Source organism: Macaca fascicularis, chromosome X (genome assembly GCF_037993035.2).
Source record: "Macaca fascicularis isolate 582-1 chromosome X, T2T-MFA8v1.1".
Classification (NCBI taxonomy): domain Eukaryota; kingdom Metazoa; phylum Chordata; class Mammalia; order Primates; family Cercopithecidae; genus Macaca; species Macaca fascicularis.
Genome location: NC_088395.1, coordinates 100,940,184 through 100,947,174, shown reverse-complemented (window position 1 = coordinate 100,947,174; position 6,991 = coordinate 100,940,184).

Sequence of the window (6,991 nt, the reverse complement as noted above, 5' to 3'; positions counted from 1 at the left end):
ATTGGTGGTAGTCTGAGTACTCCTCATACTAGGGCTGGTGGCGGCTATGGGATGAGGCTCCCCTGCCTTTGGAAAGAAGAGGAAAGAATGGGAAGGACTGCATCTTGTGGTTTGACAGTCAACTCAGCAGTAGTACAATAGAGCACCAGGTAAACTTCTAAGGTTTTTGAATCTAGTCCCTGACCCCCAGACAGCACGTCTGGATTCACTTAAGACCTGGGAAACCTCACCGCCCCGAAGGGAAGGACACAGGCCTGGCTGGCTTTGCCACTGGCTGATTGTAGAATCCCAGGACTTAGAGCAAACATAGGCAGTAGCCAGGGAGTGGTTACAGCAGCAGGCCTCAGATGAGACCCAGTGTTGTGCCGGCTTCAGGTCTGACACATTGCAGTTATAGTGGTGGTGGTGTCCACAGGATTGCTTGTGTTTCTCCAACTCCAGTATTAGATAGCTCAGAACAAGCAGAGAGACTCTGTTGGGAGAAAATAAGGGAAGAGAACAAGAATCGAATCTCTGCCTGGTAATAAAGAGAATTCCCCTGGATCTTGTCAAAGACCATAAAGGTGGTACCTCTCTACAAGTTTGCAAGAAGCATAGCATTACTGGGCTTGGGGTGCCCACTAAAGCAACTACAGCATAGATAGCAACACCCAAGTCATTACAAATATCTAGAAAGACCTCCCAAAAAGGAAGTTTACAAATAAGCCCAAATAGTATAGACTACAATAAATACCTATCTCTTCAATGCTCAGACACTGAAGAACATCTGCTAGCACCAACACCATCTTGGAAAACATGACCTCAACCAACAAATTAAATAAGGCACCAGAGACGAATCCTGGAGAAACAGAGATATATGACCCTTCAAAGAGAGAATTCCAGATAGTTGTGTTGAAGAAACTCAAATAAATTTATGATATTACAGAGAATAAGTCCAGAATTCTATCAGATAAATTGAGAAAGAATATTAAAATAATAAAAAGAATTAAGTAGAAATTCTAGAACTGGAAAATGCAACTGGCATACTGAAGAATGTGTGATTCCTTTAATAGCAGAATTCATCAAGCAGAAGAAAGAACTAGTGAGCTTGAAGACAGTCTATTTGAAAATACATAGTCAGAGGAGACAAAAGAAATAAAACAATAAAGCATGCCCACATGATCTAGAAAATATTTTCAAAAGAGTAAATCTAAGAGTTATTGCAATTTAAGGAGATGTAGAGAAAGCGCTATGGATAGAATGTTTATTTAAAGGGATAATAATAGAGAACTTCCAAAACCTAGGGAAAGATGTCAATATCCAAATACAAGAAGTTTACAGGACACCAGGAGATTTAACCCAGAAAAGATTACCTGAAGGCATTAATAAGCAAACTCCCAAAAGTCAAGTATATAGAAAGGATTCTAAATGCAGAAAGAAAAAAGAGATAAATAATATACACTGAAGCTCTATTACATCTAGCCATAGACTTTTCAGTGAAAAGCTTACAGACCAGAAGAGATTGGCATGACTTATTTAAAGTGCTGAAGGTAAAAATATTTTACCCTAGAACAGTGTATCTGGCAAAAATATCCTTCAACATCAGACCTGTCCTACAAGAAATGCTAAAGGGAGTTCTTCAATCAGAAAGAAAAGGATGTTAGTGAGCAGTAAATAATCATCTGAAGATACAAACCTCACTGGAATAGTAAGTACACAGAAAACCACAAATTTTTATAACACTGCAACTGTGCTGTGTAAATTACTCTTACCTTAAATTAAAAACTTATAAATGGAAACAACAAAAAGCTAAAAAGTGAAATAATGAAGTTAAGATGTAGAGGTTTTATTAGTTTTACTTTTGTTTGTTTGTTTGTCTACTTATGCAAGCAGTGTGAAATTGTTGTCAGCTTAAAATAAGGGGTTATAATATATTATTTGCAAGCCTCAAGGTAACCTCAAACCAGAAAACATACAATGGAGACACAGAAAATTAAAAATCAAAAAACTGAATCATATTACCTTCACTAAACAAAGACAGGAAGGAAAGAAAAGGCAGAGTAGACCACAACCTAACCAGAAAATAAATAACAAAGTGGCAGGAGTAAGTCCTTACTGATCAATAATAACATTGAATGTAAATGGATTAAATTCTATAGTAAAAAGACATGCTTTTAAAATGGATGAAAACAGAAGACCCATTGATATGTTGCTCACAAGAAAAACACCTCACTTAAAAAGACACATATAGACTGAAAATGAAGGGATGGAAAAATATATTCCATAGCAATGGAAATCAAAAAAGAGCAGGACTAGCAACACTTACTTCAGACAAAATAGATTTCAAGACAAAAGCAATAAGAAGAGAAGAAGGTCACTATATAATGATAAAGGGGTCAATTCAGCAAGAGGATATATCAATTTTAAATATATATGCACCAAACACTGGAGCACCTAGATATATAAAGCAAATATTATTAGAGCTAGAGAGATAGGCTCCAATACAATAATTGCCAGAGATTTCCATGCCCCACTTTTAGCATTTGACAGGTCTTACACAGACAGAAAATCAAAAAAGAAACATTGGACTTTATCTGCACTGTAGACTAAATGTATCTAATAGATATTTATGGAACATTTCATCCAATGGCTGCAGAATACACACTGTTGTCCTCAGCACATGGATTATTATCGAGGATATAACACATGTTAGGTCACAAAACAGGTCTTAAAACTTTCAAAAACTTGAAGTAATTTCAAGCCTTCTCTCTGATCACAATAGAATAAAACTAAAAATTAATAATAGCAGGAATTTTGGAAGCTATATAAAAACATGGGAATTAGATAATATGTTCCTGAATGACCAGTGGATAAAGAAATAAAGAAGAAAATTGAAAAAAAAGATTATTGAAACCAATGATAATGGAAACACAACATACCAAAACCTATAGGATACAGCAAAAGCAATAACAAGAAAGTAGGTTATAATTATAAGCACCTACATCAAAAAAGAGAAATAATTTCAAATAAACAATCTAAGGATGCATCTTAAAGAATTAGAAAAGCAAGAGCAAACCAAACCCAAAATTACTAAAAGAAAGTTAACAATAAAGATCAGAGCAGAAATAAATGAAATTGAAATGAAAAAAGTATAAGAGTTTAATAAAATAAAAAGTTGATTTTTTGAAAAGTTAAAAAAATGACAAACCCTTAGCCAGACTAAGAAAAAATGAGAGAACATAAATAAAATCTTAATTGAAAAATGAGACATTACAACTGATACTGAAGAAATTCAAAAGATCATTAATGACTACCATGAGCAACTGTATGTCAATAATTAGGAACATTTTGAAAAAATTGACAAACTACCAGACACATGAAACCTACCAAGATTGAAACGGTAAAAATTCCAAAACATGAACAGACCAATAACAAGTAATGAGACAAAAGCTTTATCAAAAATCTCCCACTAAAGAAATGCCTGTGTTCCAATGACTTCACTGCTGAATTCTTTCAAACATTTAAAGAGTAACTAATATCTATCCTACTCAAATTATTCCAAAAAATAAAGGAGGAGAGAATACTTCCAAGCTCATTTTATAAATCCAGTATTACCCTGATACCAAAACCAGACAAAGACACATCAACAAAGGAAAACTACAGACCAATATCTCTGAAGAGTGTTGATGCAAAAATTCTCAACAAAATACTAGGAAATGGAATTCAACAATGTTTTATAAAGATCATTCATAATGACCAAATGGCATTTATCCTTGGGATGCAAAGATGTTTCAACATATGCAAATCGATCAAAGTGATACATATCAACAGAACAAAGGACAAAAACATGATCATTTCAATTAATGCTGAAAAAGTATTTTAGAAAGTTCAACATCCTTTCATGATTAAAAACTCTCAAAACACCTGCAGATAGAAGGAACATATCTCAACATAATAAAAGCCATATAAGACAGACTCACAGTATCATTCTAAATGGGAAAAAACTGAAAGCCTTTCCTCTAAGATCTGGAAAATTACAAACATGCCCAATGTCACAACTATTATTCAACCTAGTACTAGAAGTTTTTGCTAGAGCAATCAGAAAAGAGAAGGATATAAGTGGAAACCAAATTGGAAAGAAAGAAATCAAATTATCCCTGTCTGCAGATGATAAGATTTTATATTTGGAAATAACTAAAGACACCACAAAAAAACTTTTAGAACTGATAAATAAATTCAGTAAAGTTGTAGGATACAAAATCAACATACAAAAATTCGTAGTTTTTCAATATACCAATAGTGAACAATCTGACAAAAATATAAAAAGTACTCCCATTTACAATAGCTACAAATAAAATTAAACACCTAGGAATTAACTAAGAAAGTGAAAGAACTATAAAGGAAATTTTTTTTTTAATGTAACTGAACTTAACTTGATATCAATTCAAAATAGATTGTTGTAACTTTGGATGTTATACATAACTCTCATTGTAACCTCAAACAATATCTATATAAAATGCACAAAAGTAAATAAAAAAGAATTAAAATTGTGTCATTACAAAAAATCAACTGAAGAGCAAAGAGGGTAGTAGTGGAGGAAATAAGACACAAAAAAGGTATGGCATACAGAAAAGAAACAAATAATAAAAAAAAGTAAAGTAAATCTTTCTCTCTTCGTAATTACTTTCTTGATAAATGTGTTAAATTCCCCAATCAAAAGTCATACATATGCAAAACTGGTTAAAAATGGATTAAATTATGTGCAGTTTATGAGAGAATAATTTTGATCTAAAAGATGATTAGGTTAAAAATGAATAATGATATAACATGCAAATAGTAAACAAAAAAGAGCAGGAGTGGCTATACTTATTTCAGACAAAATGAACTCTAAATCAAAAACTGGTATAAGAGCCAAAGAAAAATACTACACGTTGATAAAAGAGTCAAATAACCAAAAAGATATAAGAATTATAAACATATATACACCAAAACTCAGAGCTTGAAAATAGATGAAGGAAACATTGACATAATGAAACATAGAAATTCACAGCTCAGACTTCAGTACTTCGTTTGCAATAGTGGATAGAATAACCAGACTAACATTAATAAGGTAATAGAGGATTAGAGCAGAAATAGAGTATCTAAAAACAATTGATTAAATCAACAGAACCAAAAAGTTGATCTTCAAAGAGTTCTACAGTATTGACAAACTTTAGCTACGCTAACAATAAAAGAGGGATGATGCCAATTTCTGAAATCATAAATGAAAATGGGATATTACTACCAATATCACAGAAATAAAAAGGATTATAAGAGAGTACTATGAACAAAGGTATATCAACACATTGAATAAGCTAGGTGACATGGCTAAATTCTTGGAAACACATAATATAACAAGACCAAATCATGAAGAAATAGAAAATATGAATAGAATGATAAGTAGCAGTAAGGAGAACAAATCAGTAATCAAAAACTTCCCAGCAAAGTAATGATGTGAATCAGAAGGGTTCACTGATAATTCTACTAAACATTTAAAGAATTAATAACAATTATTCTCAGACTCTTCTGAAACCTTGAAAAAGATGGAACACTTTGTCACCCATTCTTGGAACTAGCATTACCTTGGAATCAAAGTCAGACAAATGTATTACAAGAAAAGAAAACTACAGATCAAAATCCCTTATAAATATTTATACAAAAATTATTTCTAAATGCTGGCAAACTAAATTTAACAGCCTATTAAATCATTATACAACTTGACAATTTGGAGCTTATTCCCGAAATGTAAGACTGTTTCAACCTACAAAAATCAATCAATGTAATATACCATATTAACAGAGCGAAAGGTACGCATCATGTGGTTATTTTACTTGATGCAGAAAAAGCATATGACAAAATTCCACACCTTTTTCAGATAAAAGCAATCATCATACTAGGCCTAGAAAAAAATAATTAAATATAATAAAAGTCATAGGTGAAAAAAACCCAAAGTGCATGTTATACTCAGTAGTGAAAAGCTTAAAGCATTTTCTTTGAGATCAGAAACAAAGATTTTTGGTTTCACTACTTCTGTTCAACATAGTATTAGAAGTTTTAGCCAGAGAAATTGAGCAAAAATTAAAAAAAAAAAAAATACAACACATCCAGATTGGAAAGAAAGAAGTAAATTACCTCTGTTCACAGATAACATGATCTTATATGTAGAAAATCCTAAAGAACTGACAAAAAACTGTTGCACTTAAACAAATTTTACATCTTGCAAATTTATAGGATTTAAAATCAACATGAATAATCAGTTATGTTTCTCTACACTAAAATTAAGCAATTGAAAAAAGAAATTATGTAAAAAACAATTTGCAAGACCATCAGAAAGAATATAATACTTAGGAATAAACATAAATAAAGAAACAAAAGATATGTAAATTAACAACTACAAAACATTGGTCAAATAAATCAACCACAAATAAATAGAAAGACATCCATGTTCATGTATTGAAAGAAAATATTGTTAAAATGTTAATATAATCAAAACAAGATCTACAACTTCAATGCAGTACCTGTCAAAATCCCAACAGTTTTGCAGAAATAGTATAACTCATTCTAAAATTTATTTGAAATTTCAAAGGACCTTGAATAGCCAAAAGAAGCTTGAAAAAGAATAACAATTTGGAAGGTTCACACTTCCTAATATGAAAATTAACCACAAAGCTGCGTATTCAAAACAGTGTGGCATGGACATAAAGTCCAAAACATAGACAAGTATAATAAAATACTGATTTCAGAAATAAGTTCTTACGTATAAGACCAAATGATTTTTGACAAAAAAGTCTCAAAAAATTAAGCATAGAATTAACATTTGATCCAATAATTTTACTTCTGGCTATATACCTAAAAGAATTAAAGCAGGAACTCACACAGATATTTGTCCACCAATGTTCTTAGAAGCATTCTTTACAAAAGCCCAAAGGTAGAAACAATCCAAATGTCCATCACCAGATGAATGGATAAACCA